Genomic DNA, 23,121 nt, shown 5'->3' with positions numbered 1-23,121 from the left:
AAAAGTTCTAGTGCCCTTTTTAAGTGACCAAAAAACTGGAGGGCACCTAGGCCCCCTCCCACGCTCATTTTTCCCAAACTTATCGGATCAAAATTCTGAGATAGCCATTTTATTCAGCATAGTCAAAAAACCTTATAACTACGTCTTTGGGGATGACTTACTCCCCCACAGTCCCCGTGGGAGGAGCTGCAAGTTACAAACTTTGACCAGTGTTTGCATATAGTAATGGTTATTGGGAAGTGTACAGACGTTTTCAGGGGAATATTTTGGTCGGGAGGAGGGGTTGAGAAGAGGGGGTTGTGTGGGGGAAACTTTTTATGGAGGAATTTTTCATGAGGGAAGAAAATTTCAATGAAAGAGGCTCAGGATTTTTTAGCATTATTTAAATAAACAATGAAAAATAAGTATGAATTTTTTAACTGAAAGTAAGGAGCAGCATTAAAACTTAAAACAAACAGAAATTATTAAGCATATGAGGTGTTTACCTCCTCGGAATACCTCGCTCTTTACGCTAAAGTATTTTTAGTAGTTTCAACTATTTGTTCTACTGCCTTTGTGATTCACGGGTCATTCTTAAGGAATTGGGACAGAATTTAAGCTTTAGTGTAAAAACCGAGGTATTGACGAGGGGGTGAGCCCCTCATATGCGCAATAAAAACATACGATTATAGAAGTTCGTTACGTAAGTTAATTCGAAATTATGTGTATTTTTTACTAATGAAAAGATTCGTAAAAAATTAAAAGTTCTAGTTACCTTTTTAAGTAATCAAATAATTGGAGGGCAACTGGGCCTCCTCCCTCGCTCCTTTTTATCGCAATCTACCGATTAAGACTATGAAAAAGCCATTTAGCAAAAAAAAAATAATAATATGGAAATTTCGTTTAATTATGTATGTGCGGAGAGCCAAGATGAAAACGTGTTAATTCAAAAACGTCCAGAAATTAAATAAAAAACAAGCATTTTTAACTGAAAGTAAGGAGCGATATTAAAACTTGAAACGAACAGAAATTACTCCGTATATGACAGGGCCTTTCCTCCTCAACGCCCCGCTCTTTACGCTAAAGTTTTTTACTGTTTTAAAAAGTAGAGTTGAGAGAAAGAGTCAAACTTTAGCGTAAAGAGCGAGGCGTCGGGGAAGAAAAGCACCTGTCAATTACGGAGCAATTTCTGTTTGTTTCAGTTTTAATATCACTCCTTACTTTCAGTTAAAAAAACCTGTTTTTTTTTATTTAATTGCTGTCAAAAGACGGTATTAAATTAAGTTATTATGCTGTTTGAATAATAGACTGCCTTCAAGCTGTATTTCTAGAATGTGATTTTTGGTGACCCAACTTGTGGTTATTATAAGGTCTTAGAAACCTGTGATGAAAACACTGCTTAAGTTTGCGTCTTGTCTACTTGGCGATGTCCGGGGGTCGAGGGTTAAGGCTGTTTTTTCTTTTAACCCTTTAAATACTGAATTATGAATTCAATAGAAAAAAATATTTGAAGGATGTTCTAGATGAAAAAAATCACTGAACTCGATTACGGAGTCACATTTTCGGTTTCTGGGTCAGGGTTCGAGATCTGTCATGTCCTTTTAAAAGGACATCCGTCCTTAGTGGAGTTTTTTTTTTCAAATAATGCCATGTATTTTTGTGTCAGACAAAACTAGTAACTACTGCAAAAGTAAGAAAGGGTTCACTTCCTCTGGTAGGAGAAAAAACAGTTCCTATCGGGAACAAGGCAAAGTGCAATTCCAAGGCACTCGCTACACAGGATTTTTGTCTTCTTCTGACAAATTTGGTAGCGTTCTTGATCTTTTCCGAATTCAGGAAAACGGTTGTACCAGTCATGCCGCACGTCTGTAGGGGGGGGGGTAGGCTGTGTAGGCGTTTTTTGTGGAGGATTACCTTCGGATTCCAGGGATAATGGTCTATGAGGGCGCCTTCGGGGTGTGTTGGAGTATCCGAGAGCATGCAATTGAGGTTATTAACTTCAGTAGAGGCATTGGTTGGTCATTGGACTTCCAGCAGCGACGACGATAAATTAGCCAGGCATTGACAATTGCGCTGTCAAGAACGTAGTAGAATATGTGTATATACCACTTTCTAGTCTTTAGGTTTGAGCGATAGAGCTCAATAAGCATATCAGCCAAGTCCACCCCGCCCATGTACTTGTTGTACTCTTTGATCACTGCAGGCCTTTTGATTTCCACATATTTCTTTCGGAGGAGTCCCGACGTCTACAGGTATCCATGGGATCAAATGCAACGTAGTTCGACACAAGCGTGACCGCTTTGTTATCGTACCAGCGAGCCAAGCAAACTTTTGTCGAGGTTTTCACTCTCCAGTCGATGTGTTCCCGACCAAACCGATTCAGTTCCTTTTCTTCCATCAGTTAGCATCCTGAAAGACGGTTTTTACGAATAGTCCCAACACAATCATATCCAATTTCCTTCAGATGAACGACAAGGTCTACACTCGAAAACAAATTGTCGAAAAAGATCTTGTGTCCCGTTTTGGGTTTAAGGGATCTCAAGAGCCTCATAACAACATCTCCACCAAGACTGAAAGGTCCAGCTTCCACAGCTCCTCAACCTTGGTATATTTCGATGTCGCACGTGATCCCACTACTTCCAGCTCGAGTAAATACTTTGAACCCCCCATTGTACGGCTTGTTTGGGAGATACTGCCGCATAACAGACCTTGCCTTGAATGGGATAATCTGTTCATCGATACTGTGTCTTTCTTCAGGCTCAGTTCTCGTCAAATTTTCTCACAGCAGGTCAACTATGAGCCTCACCTTGAACAAACGATCATGTCCAGGATCGGTTTTGGGCTTGCACTTACTCTTTTCGTTGAAGTGCAAGTACCTTCGAATCAATGTGAAACGGTCTTTGGACATCTTTCCAAGGACGAGAGTATAGTTCAGCTTCTTCTCCCAGTAGAGCTTGTAGCTAGGCAATCTTATTATTCCCATGTAGAGAGTTATTGAAAGGTAAGAGTATATCTCTTGTTTTGTGACATCAATGAATCTGTTGTCCTTCGTCATTGCATAGCGATTCGTCTCTAACAATATCTCATCAATCATTTCATCAGAGAAAAACATAGAAAAATATTCGACTGGGGACATCCACTCCGTTGGTGGGGGAGTATATGCACACATAACTTGCTGATCTTCAATATAAGGTTTGAAGTCCTGGTAACGCAACTTGTATTCGCCCCTATTTCGTTGGTTTAAGTTTTTGGCAGAGGGTTGCTGATCTTCAGTTGCCCTGTCAGAGCTAGTAGAGGGCTCAGAGCTAGTAGAGGGCTCAGAGCTAGTAGAGGGCCTAGATTATTTTTTTTAATTTTTTGAATGGAACCAGATTTATTGTCCCTTGTTATTTTAGACAATATTTCCTCTACGTCGATTTTCTACTTTAAAATTAGGCTTTTTTTTAAAGATCTTTGACTGTAAAGTCAAAGATCACAAAGTTTTTTTAGCTGAATTAATGCAACAAAAATTTATTTTTAAATAAAATAAATCTAATTCACAACCGATAACGTACTTAATGTATTTTATATTCTTTGAAAAAAACCATGGGTAACGTTCAGTATCTCATATTTGTATCATAAAAGCAATATGCACAATAAAAATCCACAACGAAAAATGTTAAGAATAATTTTTCTTAAAATTTATTCTTAAAATTTTTCATTGTGGATTTTTATTGTGCATATTGTTTTTATGATACAAATATGAGAAACTGATTTTTATTTGGTAGATGATAGATATGTTTAAAACCAGTAATAAACACTATTTCTTTTTTTTCATGTTTGGAGAATATAGACTATTCAGTAATTCAGAATTGAAAGTCAGCAGCCAACATTAAAACTCAAAACAAATATAAATTATTACGTACAGGAGGGAGACCGTCTCATCCTTAAAACTTTGCTTTTTACTCTAAAGTTTGTTTTTGTTCCAGTAATTTGGAATAACTCCTTAAACGCGAGGTTCATTTAGTTTAAAATAATAAGCTTTTCTAAAAGTTCTAAAAATGCTTTACCGTAAAGAAGAGGTGCAATAAGGAGTGGGCTACCTTCATATACATATCATTTCTCTTCGTTTTAGTTTTAATATTGCTCCTTACATTCAGCTGGAATTAAGTGCTTATTGTTTTATGTTTTTTTTTTTTATATAATGCCGGAAAATTCAACTCCCTGCCGTTTAAGTTTATCTCCCCTCATAAAAAAATCCTCCGCGAAAAGATCCTTTTACGTAACTCCAATCCCCATATAGCCCCCCTCTCCCCTAAAAAAATAGTTCATACCTTACAGCTCTTTTCCCAGTTACTGTGGGAGGTCAAGTCATTTTCAAGACATAGTTTTAGAAATCACTGGCCACAAAATATTGTTATTCTAAAGACTGATTTTGATGTTTTGAACAAAACAACAGAGGTTATATGTATAGAAAAGTTACATAAAACACCGGTTAAATAAAGTGAATCAGCATGTTCCACAGCATTGATACAATTAAAATCAGCAAAACAATTGCCAAATCAATCTTGTGTTGCACGGGTGTTGCTGTAAGATTGAAGTTAATGATGTAAAAAGAACATGCTCGGCTTTCGCCCCTCTGCGTTTCGAAAAAATGTAATGGTTTGATAAAAATTGTAATCATTTTCTGTCAAAATTCAATATCTAAGCTTCTTCAGATTTAACTGTCTAAAATTATGGGACATTCACGTTTGAAGCGGTGATCTCTTGATCTGTAGTTGAATGGTCTACCATTAAGCTATGAGGTCTTATACAGTTCACAAACAAGCACAATTTATAAAATAGTATTTGTTGTAAAATTCAAAATACTATATATAAAATTTACCAGCATATAGCCCAAAGCTCCCCAGGAAATTTGTAGAAGGGGGGGGGTCATGTTATCCCCTAAGGTATATTTATTGGACCTTTCAACTATGTTGAACAAAATTTCTATAGAAAAAATCTTTACCAGTTGACTTAGGGGGGAAAGGACGTGGAAGGGAAGCTATCTACCCTCAAATCTTTTTGTAACTTTTAAAAAACAATTAAAGTTTTGATTTTAGTATGCATGAGTCCTATTTCGATATTCAAGGACCATTGGTTTGATACAATTACACATGGGGAAAAAACCATAAACATACATCTGCGATCTTTTTTTCCAAAAAATACACAAATTTGACATGCAAGTTGAGTTTTTTAATACGTTGCTTTTAATGGTATTATTTCATCAAAATTGCTTGACTATTTGGGGGTGTTACCCTGTTTTTGAAGAATCAGGTCAATTTTCTCTGGTTTGTAATTTTTGATGGGTAGCATTAAACTTAGTGAATTTTATGTATTTTGAATCAACATAATAAACCAATTATTATGGTGTATTTGTTGATATCAAAATACGTTTATTTTCCGTCACTATTGACCCACGTCAATTGTTAGGCTCAGTTCATTACCATGAACCTTTAATCAATTTTTAAAAACTTATATATAAATATAACTTTTTGTAATCTGTAATAAATTTGTAAAAATATATAAAGAATGTAATAAATTTTTTGTAATAAATTAAAAAACTTACCCCGCTGAAATCACAAAGATTAATTTAGTATGACAAAATGACAACTGAATGCATAATATCGATACGATGCCGAACATGCGTAAAGAGGAGCAGTTTTTATTCAAGAGGCTTGGCAACAGCTGATTCTTGTAATCCACCTGTGTGATAATCTTGCACTATTAGAATGTTCCTTGCTTTTTATATCAAAGTAAAAAAAGAATGAAAATCACTTGTGAAAAGTTCTCGCTTTCTCGTTGCTGATTAAATTGTAGACTTGGAGATGTTAGGGGTAATTGTCCTGGGTAAATTTTCACCTGGAATGAAGTGCCTATAGGATGTTTCTTTGGAGAGGGGGATTTATCCGTGGAGGTAACCCTCTCCACGGAAAAAGCACCCCAAAAATGATCTAGTAATTTTAAAATTTTCTTTTTTCTATTATTTCGTTATGACATTTAACAATCACATTTAAGGATTTGGTCTTCAGAAATTTCAATTGGGGCCATCAACTTCAGGTTTTCAATTTGTTTTGGTTGTGGTCCGCTTTTGAAAAAAAAATGGTAAAATTTCCCTGTCATTTTGAATACCTGTTTATTTTTAGGAAATTTTCATACAAATCCCTTAGCTTTTGTTTAAATCATGGGCTTTTATGATAAAACCTATAAAAAAAAAACACCCAAAGAACTTATCTGTAGTATATCTGTTTTAAAACTTGGAATATTTCAATTTGTTTTTATTATGGTCCACCCAACCTGGTGAAACTTTACTTCAAGATTTTTTATGCTTAATCTAATCTTGATGATCCTAGTGTCACATGGGTTGGGCAATATAAAATTAGCATTTACTGGTTCAAAATAAACAAGTAAAACAAAGAATTTTTCACTGTTTTTCTTCGCTGTTTTCTTCCAATATTAAATAAAAAAGTAAGTTTTTTAACTGATTAACTGATAGCGGAAAAATCAAGGTATTAAGGAGGGGGAACCCAACATATATACGTAATAATCCCTTTTGTTTCAGTTTTGATGTTGCTCCTTACTTTTAGTTAAAAAAAAATTTATGTTTAATTTCTGATCTTCTTTAAATATTGCTGAGAAGTTCGGGTCCACCTCCAAGGAAAATTCTCCCCTCCCCCTCGTCTTCTTAACCCCCCCTCCTTCCAGGAAAATTCCCCATGGGTAATTCCATCTAGCTGAAAATTCCACCTGAAAAATTTCTCGCTGAAACTTTTGTCGGAAGAATCTTCTTGGCATACGTTCATTTGAAAAAGCTTTACTTTCGTATTGTTTTCAAAATCCTGCTGGAAATCCCCACCCCCCTTCTATGGAAATTTTTTGTCGTAAATGAGCCCTTTCCCTAGTAAAAACCTACTACATTCTAAAATTCTCCCTGGAGAGTTTATCGCATGGAAAGCTCCACCATGAATATTTATTTTGTCAGACACCCTCCCTACGGAAAGATTATCTAGAAAATTCCAACCCGGTGAAAATATCCCCAGACACTTCATCTTAACATCTAACATGTAAAATTGAGTCGGCAAAGTAAGACAAGTAAAAAGAATTTATCGCACAGGAATTCTGGCAAATTCTCCTGGCGTAAAATTTTCCCTGTGAACTTAACCCCCAGAAACTTCCTCCCCATGGGGAAACCCCCATACAGTAAATTCCCCCTCCCCCTCCCTAAAAAATGTCTGTATACTTCACAGCAATAAAGACATAATTAAACAATGGACAAATTTCATGACTTAGAGCCTTTTCCTCTGGGGCTCTGGAGGGTTATTTTATCCCAAAGGCATAGTTACTGAACTTTTCAACTATATTGAACAAGATGGGGATACTGAACATACCGAAATTTTGATAAGACGACTTTTGGGAAAAGGGGGTGTGGAGGGGGAGGGGTAGTTGCCCAAAAATCTCTTTGGTCATTGAAAAACGGTGCTTTAAATCTCAATTTCCGTTCGAATGAGCTCTCTAGGACTATTGGTTCGATGCAATCACCCCTGAGAAAAAAGAGAAAAAAAAATAAACAAGCATCCATGATCTTTCTTCCTTGAAACTTCTAATATAGGGTTCTCTGACACACTGAATCTGAGTAGGTGATTTTCATTAAGATTCATTGAGTTTTAGAAGGTGTTTCCCACCTTTTTTGAAAATCAAGTTAAGATTTTCAGGCTCGTAACTTTTGATAGGTATCAACAAACTTAATGAATGTTATACATTTTTTAATCAGAATAATAAACCGATTCCTTTGATATATTATTGATATCAAAATTCTGCTTTTTAGAGTTTTGGTTACTGTTGAGCCGCGTTGCTCCATACTAACAGTTCGTTTGTAATATCCGAGTCTCAAATTATTTTTGATTGATAAAAAGTAAAAATTGAAGAACTTTAATGGAAAAGTAAAATTTAAATTTGCTTAATTTTTTTTTTAGAAACAATCTATCAGTATGTAATGTTAGACCAACAGATCTTTCTCCCTTAACCTTCCAGAAGCATCAAGAAATTGAGGCAAAAACACCATGTCCGATATTTTTGGTCCTCTCCCTAAAAATTGCTTATGAAGGATCAAGTTGTTATATTTTTGCTGTTTGATTATAATTCATTATTGCTAAGCAGATTCTAATCAGTTTATGATTCTGTTTCAATAAACCATATCTTAAACGTAAATTATATTTTCAGAGGAACGTCTCGTTCATTATTTCTTTTGCCGAGAAGATCTTATCCGTAATCATTTTTTAAATTTTCAGGAAAGATGTTCTGGTTTTTTAAATACTAAAATAAATGTTCAAAATGAATTAAGTCAAAAAAAGGAGAAACTGGGATAGTCCAATATTCAAATTGAGTTGACATTGAGTTTTTAAATTCCTTGTCCAAATCCAAGTTTCTTTGTCGATCAAGGAGACTTAATTTTGTGTTGTCAAAAGATCTGGCCGGAATATTAAAGATGATCAACTCATGTATCGTTTTTACATGTGTTTTAAAAAACACATATGTTTAAAAAAAAATGTTTTCTATTAGTGTGTATTTTCCACGGAGCAGGAGGGGGAGGATTCAAAAGACAAAAGAAGCACTATTTCAAAAAATAATTTTCGATTTTCCAGCTGGAGAGTGTATCGCACCAATATAAGAGGGCTACCCCTCCCTCCTCCATGCAGGTATAGAAAGGGTTAATTTTGGTCCTTCTATTTAAATTTTACTTTTCCCCGGATATTATAAAGTTTTCAATCTGTGTGTGTGTCTTCTCTCCTCCAAACTTTGAGACACATTTTAGCAATCTTTTGTGGGAGTCAGATTTGCCAAGATGTGCTTGTCAAAAAGTATCAACTTGTTGAAATTAAGCCTAGCATTATAAGTTCAATCATAGTTACTTATGTTCTATCATTTGGTAATGAATTCATTGAACACACAGTCTTTATTTCATTGACATGGTTTATGAATCAAATGAGGCTCTGAAGTTTTTTTTTTTTTTGTATAATTATCTTCAAAGCTTTATAGGGATATGCAAATTGTATCATTCAATTAGGTGAAGAGATCCAAAAACTGCGATACGTCAAAATGGCCACTTTGTGCACCTGGATCTGAGAGCCCTCAATCCAATTTGATGATACAATTGCCACAAATTCGAGAAGGGAATATGAAGTTTACCAGTGAACTCGTAAGACATAGTAATGAGGCGTGGAGTTTCAGGAAACTGTTTGGTAGGAACAAGTCTATTTTTAAATACTTTTAGGAAAAAAACTCAAAAATAAAAAGAGCAGTTAATTGCATGCAAAATGAAACAAAAGACAGTAATTTTTAAACAAAAAAGATTCCTGGTAAAGGGATCAATTTATTTGCATATCTTAAGCTTGATTAGAACATGTCTCGCTTACCCCACAAAAATAGAATAAAAATTGACATAAATATGGAATATTACTAGAAATCTGGAAACCTTTAATAAAGCTAAACAGCATTCAGATAGAAACTTTTCAGGTTGGGGTAGACTTTACAAAAACAATCAAAATTAATCTGCCTAAAGAATTGAACAAATCGACTTATTTGTAAAAGTTTATCTTGGATAAGAATATATCAATTGAAATGAAGCATGAAGTTTGCTAAACTAAAGCAAACGGGAATGAAATATGAGATTTCTAAGAAGTAAATAATAATTTTTGTATATGATTACTAAGGAAAGTGACTTCAAATAACTAATTTTAAATTATCTAGCCATATCATAGAGCTTAGGCTTTGAGTTCGAGGATCTCTATTATGAGAAGAAGCTAAACTTGCAAAACATTTGATGAAAGCTTGTTGCAAGCTATTACAAGCTATTAAATAAAAAAAAACAGGTTTTTTTTAACTGAAAGCTAGGAGCGACATTAAAACTTAAAACGAACAGAAATAACCCCGTATATGAAAGGGGTTGTCCCCTCCTCAACGCCCCGCTTTTTACGCTAAAGTTTGACTCTTTCTCACAACTCTACTTTTTAAAACAGTAAAAAACTTTAGCGTAAAGAATGAGGTGTTGCAGAGGGGACAACCCCTTTCATATACGGAATAATTTCTGTCCGTTTTAAGTTTTAATGTCGTTCCTTACTTTCAATTAAAAAAAACTTCAACTTCTGAATGAAAAGTTCTAGTGCCCTTTTTAAGTGACCACAAAAATTAGAGGGCACCTAGGTCCCCTCCCACGCTAATTATTTTCCCAGAGCCAACGGATCAAAATTCTGGGATAGCCCTTTTATTCAGAGTAGTCGAAAAACCTTATAACTATGTCTTTGGGGACGACTTACTCCCCCACAGTTCCCGTGGGAGGGGCAACAAGTTACAAACTTTGACCAGTGCTTACATATGATAATGGTTATTGGGAAGTGTACAGGCGTTTTCAGGAGGATTTTTTTGTTGGGGAAGGGGTTGAAAAGAGAGGGATATGCTGGGGGAACTTTCCATTGAGAATTTGTCATGGGGGAAGAAAATTTCCATGAAGGGAGCGCAGGATTTACTAGCATTATTTAAAAAAACGATGAACAAATAAATATGAAAAAGTTTTTTCAGCTGGAAATAAGAAACAGCATTGAAACTTAAAACAAACAGATATTACCCATATGAGGGGCTCACCTCTTCCTAATAACTCGCTCTTTACGCTAAAGTATTTTTAGTAATTTCAACTATTTATTCTACGGCTTTTGCGATTCAGGGGTCATTCTTAATGAATTGGGACAAAATTTAAGCTTTAGTGTAAAGAGCGAGGTACTGACGAGGGGGCGAACCCTCTCATATATGTAATAAAAACATGAGAATACAAAAGTTCTTTACGTAAGCTAATTTATAAGTTACGTAAATCTTTTACTAATAAAAAGATTCGTAAAACATTTAAAGTTCTAGTTGCCTTTTTAATTAACCGAAAAACCGGAGGGCAACTAGGCTTCCTCCCCCGCTCTTTTTTCTCAAAATCATTCTATCAAAATTATGAGAGAGCCCTTTAGCCAAAAAAAAGAAAAAAAGATGCAAATTTCGTTTTAATTATTCCTCTGCGGAGAGCCAAAATCAAAACATGCATTGATTCAAAAACGTTCAGAAGTTAAATAAAAAAAAACAGTTTTTTTTATAACTGAAATTAAGGAGCGACATTAAAACTTAAAACGAACAGAAACTACTTCGTATATAAAAGAGGGTGCTTCCTCATCAACACCCCGCTCTTTGCGCTAAAGTTTTTTTACTGTTTTAAAAGAAGAATTGAGAGAAAGAGTCAAACTTTAGCGTAAAGAGCGGGGAGTTGATGAGGAAGCAGCCTCTTTCATATACGAAGTAATATCTGTTCGTTTTAAGTTTTAATGTCGCTCCTTACTTTCAGTTATAAAAACTTGTTTTTTTGTTTAATAAAAAAAAGGAACAGAGTCAGTTGAAAAGGGTTTAATTAAAGAAAATTTTCTAAATTGAAAAAAGGAGTTCAGATCCTGGATATAGCTTTCATGATTGCTAATTGATTAAAAAAAATTGCTTTCAGGAAATGTACACCTTTCCCCAATTAGTTTTTTCTAAATTCTTAAAGTTCTTTAAAAGTACTTCTGATTCAAATTCAACGGTCCTTGTGTTTGAGTAGTGTATCTTAAAGAATTATAAAAAAAAGACTCAAACTTTAGTGTAAAGTACGAGTGTTGAAGAAGGGGCAGCTCCCTCTTATTTGGAATAATTTTTGTCCTTTTTAAGATTTGTTTCTAACTTTCAATTGAACAAACATATTTTTCTTATGCACTTTCGGGCTTTTCTATAAATCATTCTAAGAAATCTTTCTTCCGTCTCGGAAAACGCTCCACACGGTGAAAAATTCCTCCCGTTTTCAATTCCCCGTTTACAGTGCCTCCCGCGTAAAATTCCCCTGGACAATTTCATTCTTGCTAAAAATTCCCCTCAGAACATTCGACCTGACGATATCCACTCAAAAATTCTCCTTATTTTCGTTTGAAAAAACCTTTTTAGACATATATCTCTGCTCATTTTTCAAATGAAGCTGAATCCCCCGTTCCTCCATGGATTATTATCCTCAGAATACCTCTCCCCCCTCCATAGAAAGCTCCTCTCGCGGAAAAATCTCCTCATGCAATTTCCTTTAAGCTGAAAAAAGAATCCCCTCCCCCGCCGTAAATCTCCTCAGAAAAATTTTTCCCGGACAATACCTCTTTAGAAAATTATACCCAAATGTAAAATTGAGAAAACAAAGAGACAGTAATACATGATTATCAGAAAATCCCCTCTCCTCGCGGACACTCGCACCAGGAAAATTTCCTCTGGACATTTCCTCCCTAGAGAACTCTCCCCATGTGTAAAATTAAGAAGATAATGGGAATCTAATAAGAAAATCCGTAAGTAATTCTGAAGAAATGGAGAAACAACTCCTTCACCCCCTTTAAATATCCCCCTTCCTTGGAAAATTAACCCTGCAGAGAATTTATTTTCAAAAAATTCTTCGCATATTTCCTAATAACGAATAATATATGTATACAACAGGCAAATTGCATAACTTACACCCCTCTCTCCAGGGGCTGTGAGGAGCCACGATGTCTTCCCCCCAGACATAGTTTCAAGACCTTTCATCTATGCTGAATCAAATGGCCGTCTTGAGCTTTTGATCAGATGCCTTTGAAGAAAAAGGCGCGCGAGAAGGGTTGGCTATTCCCTTCCTACCTTTTCGGTCCTTTACAAAAGTAACTAGATCTTTTGATTTCTTTTGAACGAACCCTCTCTCGATCTTCTAGAACGATTGTTTGAATATGATCACCCTTTGAAGCTGAAAATAAAAAATTAACACGTACATGTAATCTTTCTTCTAGATCTACTAGAACTGTTGGGTCAACACTATCACTCCTTAGACAAACAAAAAATAATAATAAACACGTATCTAGGATCTTTCTTCAGACAAAACATACACATTCCACTTTTTTTTATAGGAGCTTGGAGCCTTGACAGGTGGATTCTCTGATTCGCTAAATCGGATGTCATAGTTTTCATTGGGGTCTGGATCGTTTGGGGGCGTTTTCCTTCCTTTCTGAAAATGAGATAAATTTTCTCAGGCTCGTAGATTCTGATTCGTAAATTAAACTTTATTATATTTATTTATTTGGAATCAGCATAAAAAGACAAATTTTTGATATATTAATTGTTACCAACATCTCTTTTCTTAGAGTTTTGTTTACTATTGGGACGAGTCACTCCTTACTTATAGTTCGTAACCACAAAATATTTGATGGAATTTAGCCCCTTTATTCATTATATTTTGAAGATCTTCTTGTTTTATTATTGATAAGTCCTCTTTTATAACATATTGAAAAGTGGGATTTAAAAATGGACCCAGCTGCTTACAATTATCAACAGATTTCTAATTTATATCACTGTCCAATTTTTTAAGCATTAAATTATAATCAAAAATCATTTGCCCAAAATTTTTTGAAAATTTATGAATTAAAACTGGACAATCTTTATAATTCAAATTACTTGGAAGGGCCTGTTTCCCCTTCTACTGATTTAAAATTTCTGGCAAATTAATATCTACGATCTGCTTACAAGTAAATTTAATAAGTAAATATAATCTGTTATCCTTGTTACCAATCCTATAAGACTTATTCTGTTTTTAAATGTATTTCAATTTAGTAAGAATACAAATTGCATCGTATATTACAGATTATCAGGGCATCCAAGAAACAACCTCAAACCTTTCCATGAGTGTGCCGCAGCCCATACATCTTCCCACTCGAATGGCAGAGATGCTTGAAGAGTTTTGCAGTCACTTGTCGGTCAGTATAGCAGCGTTTGAGGTAATTTTTGGGTGTGTCTTTTCGTCTGAATCCAACAGGCTACCCCAGGAGATTAGCCTTAGGAAGTCGAGTTTCGGGAAATCGTAAGGTGTGAAATAAGCAGGTCCCTTTGTGATATTTGCTTACGTTGCTATTTAATGGTGAAAACTTGAGCTCTATCACAGTTTCGCACGTTACTCGCTTTGTCCAGTTCGGAACTTTTGTGCCCAAGTTTACAATACGACACAATAAATCGCTCTCAAAGGACAGTAATCTTTTTTCTTGGTGTTAGCTCAGGGCCAGCTTTGTGAGCTGTAACCAAGGGTCCAGAGCACAGTGAAATATCAGTTTCAGACGTTGGGAGTATTTTTGGAACATTCAAATCCCCTGGAGTGGTTTGCGTTGCCATTCAAATTCCTTTGTCTTTGGATTAGTGTTTACAAGGTACACCCACTCAGTGGCCTATCCAGCAGTCTGGAAGCCAATAGTAACATTTCTGAGACTTTTTGTTTCGTCAAACGTTTATTACTGGCCCAGATTTTTACTGACTTGTTTATGCAATCAAATAAAAAAAGAATTTCAACTGAAAGTAAGGGACAACATTAAAAAAATAAACTATTTCGTATATGAGGAGTCTGCCCAATTTGCAGCACTTGCTCTTTACGCTAGAGTCTTAAAATTCTGTATACAAATATTTCTCATTCAAATTCAACGGCCCTTCTACTTCAGAACTCGATCTTACATAGTTGGAACAAAATGTTAAGTTTTAGGATAAAGAGTGGGCGGTCAGGAGCAGGAAGGAGCAGCCTCCTCATATATGGAATAATTTATGTTTGAACAATGTACAGGGATCTGAAACTGCAATTTCATGGAAAGTCATTTTATTTTCCTATCAATTCTTTCCTTGTCAGCATTTGTGATGCCTGTGACTACATGAATACCAAGATGTCGTGTGTATTAGCAACAACACTCATTTTTTGATTTTTAAAGTCGGTTCATAAGTTGGGACAATGCAAATATAAAACTGATGGATTGAAATTCATTGTGTTTCACAAAATCGCAAATCAGTCACATCTTCAGAGAACTCTACTGCAGAAGTTTTAAGCTCCTATCTACAAAAATGCGGAATTTTGTATTGTTGCCAGAAGACAGACAATGGATGCGTGTTTATTTGTATTTGTTTTTTCCTAAAGTGATCGTATCGACCCAGTGGTCCAAGAATGTCGCGAGAGGGCTTATTCTAAAGGAAATTAAAAGTTCTAGTGTCCTTTTTAAGTGACCAAAAAATTAGAGGGCACCTAGGCCCCCTTCCACGCTAATTTGTTACCCAAAGTCACCAGATCAAAATTTTGAGATAACCATACTGTTCAACATAGTCGAAAAACCTAATACCTATATATTTGGGGACAACTTAATACCCCGTAGTCCCCCGGGGAGGGGCAGAAAATTACAAACTTTGACCATCGTTTACATATGGTAATGATTATTGGGTAATGTACAGATGTTTTCATTTCCATGAAGGGGGTGCAGGATTTTCTAGCATTTAAAAAAAAAAAGAAAAAAAAATTCAACTAGAAGTAAGGAGCAGCATTAAAACTTAAAACGAACAGAAATTATTACGTCTATTAATAGGTACACTACTATTTGCCATAAAATAGTGCGGATGCATTGCTTGTGCAAAAAAAAAGAAAGAAAAAAGAGAGTACAAGTCCTCTACATTCAACTACGGAACTATAGATACTGCGTTCAGAAACTATTTTTAAACGCACTAAACATAGGATTTAGCCCAATAGATTGTTATTTTCTATCTCTGTGGGGGTCTGTAGACCGTATTTTGAGTTCTATGGTGGAATAAATTTATTAGTTGCTCTTAAGCAAAACTAAGCTGTTGACATAAGTATGGTTGAATCTATAATCTGGAACTTTGGTTAGGATCCAAGTTTCTTTTATGTTTTGTTTTTAAAACTAGATTTAGAGAAAATTCCTTTGGTAGAACAGTCGTTCTGCTGTAAAGTTAGAAAACAGTGACGCTGTTGGCTCTGTCGCAGTAGTTGGTCAATTAAGAAGTTTTTGCAAGGCTATGTAGTTGGAGTCTTAGTAAATCTAGCACTGCCTGGAGTCGGTATATTTAAAATGTCTCGAGTTAATGGGATTTTTACTGAATGGAGTCAGAGTTGGAATCGGTATATTGAAAATGTATCGAGTTAATGTCTCGAGTTAAAATCTAGTTAATGGGAGGTTTAAAACAGGGCTATGGAGTCAGAGATTTTTTATTTTCTTGTGAATGGAGTTGGAGTCGTTATATTGAAAATGTCTGGAGTCAGAGTTGGTTACAACGATTCCAACTCTAGTAAAATGATGCTTTAACAGGGTTGTGGACTTGGAGTTTTAGTAGATTTTGCTGAATGGAGCCAGACATGGAAATCGGTATATTGAAAATGTCTTGAGTCAGAGTTGGAGCCGAAGTCGTTTATAACTTATAAAATCTCGTTACTGGAAAGTTTAAAACAGGCCTGTAGAGTCGGAGTTCTGCTAAAAAATTTTATGAATGGAGTTGGAGTCGTTATATTGAAAAAGTCTCGAGTAGGAGTTAGAGCTGGAGTCGATTGTAACTTATAGCTATGGACTTGGAGTTTTTATAGATTTTTATTGAGTGGAGTCGGAGTTGGAATCAGTATATTGAAAATGTCTCGAGTCAGAGTTGGAGCCGAAGTCCGTTGTAATTTATGAAATCTAGTTAAATGATGCTTTATAAAAGCGCTGTGTACTTGGACTTTTAGTAGATTTTTACTGAATGGATTAGGAGTTGGAATCGGTATATTGAAAATGTCTCAAGCCGGAGTCGGTTGTAACTTATAAAATCTAGTTAAACGATTCTTTATAACAGGGCTGTGTTTTTGGAGTTTCATTGATTTTTAGTGAATGGAATCCGAGTTTTAATCGGTATATTTGGAATGTCTTGAGTCAAAGTGTGAGCCTGAGTCGGTTGTAACTTATAAAATCTAGTTAAATCAAGCTTTAAAACAGTGCAATAGAGTCAGAGTTTTAGTCAATTTTGACTGAATAGAGTTTGAGCCGGTGTGTTGAAAATGTCCGGAATCGGGGCTGGTCATAACTTATAATATCTAGTTACATGAAGCTTAGTAATAGGGCCCTAAGCTCAGCAGTTTTAGGAAATTGTTGGTGAATGGACTTGGATTTGGAGCCCATATATTGAAAATGGCTATTAATCTAATTTAATTATATTAATTTAATATTGTATAATCATGTTCCACTTAGTTGGAAACTGCAAACCACTTGCTAGGTTGCATTCTCGATTTCCTAAATTCTTACAATAAGATGCCAAAAGACCATAAGGATATAGTATGGAGCCAGTTTAAAGATGTGAGATGTTGGGGAGTGTTGTGGCTACTAACTGAAAAAAAGAAACCAAAATATTTTTGCTCGTTATAAATTCGAAATAAACAAAGAATATCGTCAAATTGACAAACAGCTGGCGCTAAAATCAGCGCTACCCAAATGTTTTGATAATTTTTGTGCTTTTAATTCATTTTGGTAAAAAATAATTGGTGCTCCAATAACTTGGATGCTCTATTTCTAGTTCTTTTATATTTTGACCATGAGTCCAAGGTTTTTATTTTTACGTGCTCACGCCACCTAGCACCCTTTTCTTTAAGCATATATATATATATATATATATATATATATATATATATATATATATATATATATATATATATATATATATATATATATATATATATATATATATATATATATATATATATATATATATATATATATATATATACATATATATATATATATATATATATATATATATATATATATATATATATATATATATATATATATATATATAATATATATATATATATATATATATATATATATATATATATATATATATATATATATATATATATATATATATATATATATATATTTACAAAGATATATATTTTCTACTGACGATTATAAGAAGCACTTAGAAGCTTGTCAGTCTCTAAGTAATAACAGAGCCTCTTGTCAGCCTATATGAAACAAATAAAACTGTAGAAAAAATAATTAAATAAGTAAAAACTGTACTTGAAAGGATTTCCCTCTCCTGTCTTTTGAATAGCTTGCAATACGGTCTTGATGCGCAATTTACCGAGGGAGGATTTGTCTATTTTTGTAAAACTGTCTTCTAATAAATATTGGCACTTATAGATTTTTAGCTTGTTTAAGGACCTGCTTAATAAATAAGAAGGACACATCAGCGGTAGAATTACATTGCTGCAAGTCCACTCGGATAAAAAAGACTAAATATAATCAGAAAATGCAACGTAATTCACTCTACCGTAATCATATTTGGGAGAACTATTTGGAATACCAGCAATGTATCGCCAATACCGAATGATCGCTTTTCCCTAGTGGTGAAGAATTTTCCCTAGTAGAAAAACTCGACATTAGTAATATCATCAGGTGATCTCGTAATTACAAGGCCCAAGACTGGATGGGTTGAAATAGCCAGCAAACGAGTAGGGTTTCCAATGTACTGATCCAAGTAATACTCTTTTTAAAGTTTGTACGAAATAATTTTACAAAAGGCTCATCAGAAGGCTGCGTTGTATTTGAGGTCCAGTCAATAGAAGATAGGTTAAAATCACCGACTGCTAGAAACTTAGAACTAAATGCCAGAAGGTTTTAGTGCTGATATTAGGGCTTGAAACTCATCGATTTTTGAAGGTAAACAATCTGCGTTTGTATCAAGAGCAGATAAATCACTCCATCGTTTCCCCACGGAAAGAATTTACTCTCAAAAGTTCCGGTTTGCCTTTTTTAATCTTCCAACCTGATCCACCTGCTGATTCCTTTTCTTGAAGTTTTTGCTTCAGAACATCGTACTTTTTTTTGCGCAAGTTCGGTATTTGTGCGATCACGAGAAAATCTGAGGCCTGTAAATGTATCCTTTATGTTCGACAGATTATTTGATAGGAAGGAAGAAGTAACATCTCTTTCAACAGTGCTGCGAAACATTAGTTCAATGGGGCGACACTTTTTAGGTTTTACTTCACCAAGGCGAACAGAATACAGACATTTAACAGGACAATTCTAAGGAATAAGTTCATTTAGAATTTATAAATCCTTTGCGTTTTGTTGTTTCTTTGTCATGGAGCTTTTCGGTAAGTCTTTGCATGATCAAATTTTTTTAGTTTAATAACAAAATCCTCCAGGGTGTAGATAAGGGAAAATTTTATATTTGTTTCACTGTCGATTAAAAGGTATCATCCCTATTTTGAACCATTATATTTTCGTCCAGGGTGGTGTCAGATACCAGCTTCCCACTAATATTTTGTTCAAGCTTTTGGCTCAGGGTCTCAAAATCATTTTTTATACAGGTTTCAGCATTTTTTTTCACGTCCTGAACTGAATATTTTGCGGCCTTTCTCAACGCTCGTTATTCTGTCATTCAGTGGCTTTAGAAGCTTATGAAATATTCTGAATCCTCTTTTAAATGCTAGTAAACGATGATGTCGTCTCGTTTTTAATAATGTCCTTTGTTTTGAAGGTAGATGAACTATTTTGAGTAAGTCGTATTAAAATACTCATAAGATCTTATTAAAAAACTGCCTGAATTTTTATTCAATATCTTTCCTATTCATGCATAGCTTCAAAAAACATCATAAAATAAATTTGATTAAATTCGATCGTCAATTCAATAATTTGGAGCCCCGAACTTGTTTCGCAAAACTTGATTTATAGCTGATTCCATGTGCAGCTACTTTGCCGCTTTCCACATTTTAGCAACGCTAATTCCACGTTTCCTTAAAATATTTCAAATAAAATTAGTTTGGTATTGGTATTGGCCTATATTCACAATTGGTATTGGCCTGTTTTTGGTTTCAGTGTGTACCTTACTATTGAAGTTGACAACCCCTTTAACTTTCAAACTGGTAAATATCATGAAGAAATTTTTCTACCAAAAAATGGATGAGATATACTTTGATCAGCTCATCAAAAGCTATCGACTGCTGTTGAAAAAAAATCTATCTGTCTTAGTTCAAAAGTTGATTTTTTTACCATAGGCCAAGTTTCTAATGTCATCAAATTCTTTAGCAATAAGAGAACTTTTAAAGTTTAAGAGATACATCTGATGCCATTTCTCTACTGCAATCCCAAGTGTAGAAAACCAAATGATAAACTCAGCTGGAATCACAAATAGAAATGGGTGGAAACAATAGATGGCTGTAGTTTTGGTAACCGCTTTTTTATTTGTGTAATTTTTTCTATTTATAACTCAAAAAAGATATATTGGCTGCAGGGCCGGGTAAATGCCGTATATATATATAACACTTATAGATTTTAGTCCATCTTCAACTAAAAACCGGTGCCTGCCTGCTTGCCTGCTAGAACAGAGCCTTCCACTCAAAAGAAGAAACATGGTTTGATGAAATGAAAGCTTGACTGCATAACTTCAGTTAGTTCTCTCTGACATAGGCTATAAAACTCCAAGTCACTTTATACACTATAGACTCTGGCTCAAGGACATGCAAAAACCATCCTCCAAGACAGTGTCTATAATCCATGCCTATGCAGGCATAAAAGTTCAATAATGAAAATAATATAATATCCAGATAGGGATGGTGTATAAATTCTGCTGTAAAGGACACATTATAGGAGAAATTATAAAGCTTGGGCTAAGGAAACAGTTTTTGCAGAACCTCCTCCCTTAACATAAGAAATATCTGTTGATGTCCCACCCTGTGTGCGAATTTACTAACATCATCCCCCCCCAGGATTGCACCAGAATAAACATATAGTTTAAGACTTTAAGACTGTAAGACTATAGTTTAAGGCTCAAAAGAGTTTATTTAGCAATCCCAAGAGAAGATATATGGGTGATCCAGAAGGAAGGGGTAATTTCCCCTTCACCTTAGCATGGGTGCAGTTTCCCTTGACTTACAAATCTGCTGATAAAAAATATCATCTGGATTTCAATCTAAAATCCATTCAGCCAAAAAATGGTTTTAAGAAATCTATTTACCAAGATAGAAAATTGTCTCCAATGTAAGACAAATATCCCATAGCAATCCTCAAATCCATTCAATCGAACATGGAAATAAAGAGCATCTTGTGCCTTGTCCCAGCTTTTGGAATAGTGTCTGTTGTAATCTGATTTATTTGTTTTTGTTTCTTTTTGTTATATATGTTGCACGAGCGACACTTTAGTTTTGTCATTTTTTTTCCTAGCACCTGATTTCAGCTTATTCCTAGAAAGCAGTGAGGGTCAAACCTATGTGGTTCTTATGGAAAGTGTGGACCTTAGGCTGGATTGATGAATATGACTGCATTTTGGAAAGCTTTGTAGAGCTCTTGCCAGTGGCCAAAAAGGATGGTTTTTGCATGTCCTTGAGCCAGAGCCTATAGTGTATAAAGTGACTTGGAGTTTTATAGCCTATGTCAGAGAGAACTAACTGAAGTTATGCAGTCAAGCTTTCATTTCATCAAACCATGTTTCTTCTTTTGAGTGGAAGGCTCTGTTCTAGCAGGCAAGCAGGCAGGCACCGGTTTTTAGTTGAAGATGGACTAAAATCTATAAGTGTTATATATATATATATATATATATATATATACGGCATTTACCCGGCCTTGCAGCCAATATATCTTTTTTGAGTTATAAATAGAAAAAATTACACAAATAAAAAAGTGGTTACCAAAACTACAGCCATCTATTGTTTCCACCCATTTCTATTTGTGATTCCAGCTGAGTTTATCATTTGGTTTTCTACACTTGGGATTGCAGTATAGAAATGGCATCAGATGTATCTCTTAAACTTTAAAAGTTCTCTTAAGTAAAAATCTTTTTGTAAAATTTATCGCGCATATCTAGGAGAAGTAAATAAAAATTAATTTAAAAGACTAGATTTTCCATACTGAATGTAGTGAGCAAGGTTGAAGCTTAAAGTGAACACAAATTTGTTTCGCCGATTACGCAAGATATTTCTACAAATTTAGCTCAAATATTCTGGCTCATGACATTTTCCAATGTATTTAGAATCCCAAAAAAATTGTGCTTTATTGAAAACTGAGGTTACTTGAGTTTTTTCATAGACAATTATTATTTTATGCTGAAAGTTATCAATGTCATGACTGGTGAAAATTTATTTAGAGACTTATGAATAAGCCTTTGTTTTTTCCAGACTAGTCATAGAATTTTTACTCCTAAGAATTTCGGGGGTCAGTTTTATGTTTTCAGTAAAACACTAGTTCTTAGAAGTCTACAGATATTGGAAAACATCACGAGTCAGTTTATTTGAGTTCGCATTTTAGATATCTGGCGTAGCCTTATAGGCAAAGCAATAATGTTTGTCCAATTTGAGTAGAAGGAGGTGTTACTCGAGTCCTCCTGTCTTAAAAAGTCCTCTATCAAGGCTGTAGGTAAAAAAATCCGATTCAAAATTTCAATTCATTTTATAACTTAAACTTTCCTTTTTTGCACCAAAAATAGTACCTAGGCACTCTTTTCAAAGCCCTTGAAAAAATTTGAGTACTATCATGATTAAGGAAGAAACCGGATGATTTCAGTATCTTTAGTAGAATAGATTATCACTGAATAGATAAATACATAAATACTGTTCTAAATTCTAATAAATACTAACTAAATATATTCATTATAATAACTTTAAGGTAACAAGAGCATGTTAGTATTATAAACAGACAATTCAGTAATTTAAACTGCTACGAAAATAAAAAAAAAACGCAGAAAGAACTACTTTTTCAAGGCCAGCGCAGTAAGCAATTTGGAGAACGTGAAGTAATAAAAATACTACTTGTAAAATATTGCGATGCATAAATTGTTTTTTCTGATAAAATACTGCGGATGGAATTTTACAATATACAGATATATCTTATAGAATATTTTATTAAAATGCTTTAAATTATCAGGCAATGAAAAACTGCAATAACATACTGTTACAAAGGAACTTCAATATCTTTCTGTTGCGGAAGTAAAGCTCTCGTGAAGAAAAAGTCTACTGGCATTCGTTATAGTTTGTATAATAGCTGCCAATTTGTCACTGTCTATTAAAAGGATTTGTCCCGGTTAGAACTTTTCATTAAAAAAATACCTATTGATTCATCCGAATTTGGAATGGCCATACTGAAAGAATCAAACAGAATAAGAGCAGGTGCCATCTGTTATGTAGACGAATATATAGGGGAGGGAAAGATAGGAGTAAGCGAAGAGTTAAATATTAAACTGGAGATATTGAAATTTACAATGAAGAAAATAGCTGGAATAATTTTA

The sequence above is a fragment of the Artemia franciscana genome, chromosome 19 (assembly GCF_032884065.1).
Source record: "Artemia franciscana chromosome 19, ASM3288406v1, whole genome shotgun sequence".
Lineage (NCBI taxonomy): Eukaryota > Metazoa > Arthropoda > Branchiopoda > Anostraca > Artemiidae > Artemia > Artemia franciscana.
The sequence above is the reverse complement of the archived record's forward strand: the minus strand, read 5'-3'. Positions refer to the sequence as shown.